Consider the following 1,594-nt stretch of genomic DNA (forward strand, 5'->3'; position numbering starts at 1 on the left):
ATTGTCTTCTCCATCAGTTTTCCAAAAGTATTTTCCAACTTTTATTTCTGTCGTGTTCTTAGTTAATTAAATAGTTAATTTTAGTTTAAAAACATCCCTTTAATTCTTAGACTAGATAATAAAAAGATAGTAATTACTATTACTTCCTTATGGATACGATATTTTCGGTCTCACCATAACTATACTATTATTCGATAAGTGCGCTTGCCTTAGTTGAATTTTTAGTCAATTTAGCGACCATCAATTTTTTGGTGCCGTTGCTGGGTACTAAGATATTAGGAACGCTTAGTTTTTATTACTTTAGCTATTTTTTATTGTTATTGCAATTTAATTTTGTTTTTATTTTAATTACTAATTTTTCTTTTATTTGCTTCTGGTAGGTTTTTATAGTTTATGACTAGAAGAAACCCGTCAGGACCTCTACTTTTATACAACGAAATTGAAAGCAAAGCTCGTAGAAATCATAGAGAAATAAGGTGAAGTCTACAGTATATAGAGGAAGAGCACGAGGACGACACCAATAATACCGAGGAGATGGCTGAAAATCAAAATAATCTGTTGCCTCTTGTGGTTGCCGTAAATCCTGTGAATTAGAATCCTACTCCTTATACTATGCACGACTATGCTAAGCCTAATTTAATGGGGTCTGAATCCAGTATTGTTAGACCTGCAACTGCTGCAAATAATTTTGAACTAAAACCTAACACTATACAAATGATTCAACAGTTTGTTCAATTTGATGGTTTCCAGGATGAAGACCCGATTACTCATTTGGCCAACTTCTTAGAGTTCTATGATACTTTCAAAATAAATGGCATTTCTAACGATGCCATTCATCTTCGGTTATTTCCCTTTTCATTAAGGAAAAAAGCTAAACAGTGGTTGAACTCGTTACCGCAAGGTTCCATCACTACTTGGGAACAGATGACCGAAAAGTTTTTACTAAAGTATTTTTTGCTGGCTAAAACGGCAAAGTTAAGGAATGATATCTCTTCTTTTGTACAGATGGATTTAGAAACTCTTTACGATGCATGGGAGAGGTATAAGGACTTATTGAGAAAGTTCCCTCATCATGGGCTACCTTTATGGCTACAGGTTTTAACTTTTTACAACGGTTTGAACCCATCAACTAGGCAGTTAATCGATGCAGCTACTGGTGTAACACCCCAAACCCGGCCCGAACATTATGGCCGAACCTGGCATGTCACATTGAAGTGGTTTAGCGAAAACCTTTTTTCCATTGAAAACCCTTCCTTGAAAAATAATATGAAACCTACATAAACTTATTAAACTCTCTTTTCAATCACAAAAACCTATTTATAACATACGATTTTATGAAAACCTGTCATTTTGAAATTTAGTTGCAGAAACGTAGTATATAAAAAAAACCATGGTTTAGAAAATCCATGTTCAACTTCTTGTAATTACAACGCATAAAATAATAATCCAAATAATAATAAGAAGGAAGCCTTATTACATTCCGGACCGAAAAATACTTAATAAAATAAAGAACTTATATGCTTTTAAAAGAGAAACAAGTCCAAGTTGTCTTGCTAGCTGACCACCCAGAGTCCCTCCAAACATCGAACCTTCT

General features: G+C 33.9%; 1 non-coding gene across 1 annotated transcript; it reads right to left on the bottom strand.

The window, feature by feature from the left end:
- Window positions 1-972: 972 nt before the first annotated feature.
- LOC121208837 (small nucleolar RNA R71) lies at window positions 973-1,079 on the bottom strand. Its single transcript, XR_005903961.1, has one exon. It is a non-coding gene; the product is annotated as a small nucleolar RNA R71 (small nucleolar RNA).
- Between the last annotated feature and the right edge of the window lie 515 nt (window positions 1,080-1,594).

This window comes from Gossypium hirsutum, chromosome A10 (genome assembly GCF_007990345.1).
Source record: "Gossypium hirsutum isolate 1008001.06 chromosome A10, Gossypium_hirsutum_v2.1, whole genome shotgun sequence".
In the NCBI taxonomy this organism is placed as follows: Eukaryota; Viridiplantae; Streptophyta; class Magnoliopsida; order Malvales; family Malvaceae; genus Gossypium; species Gossypium hirsutum.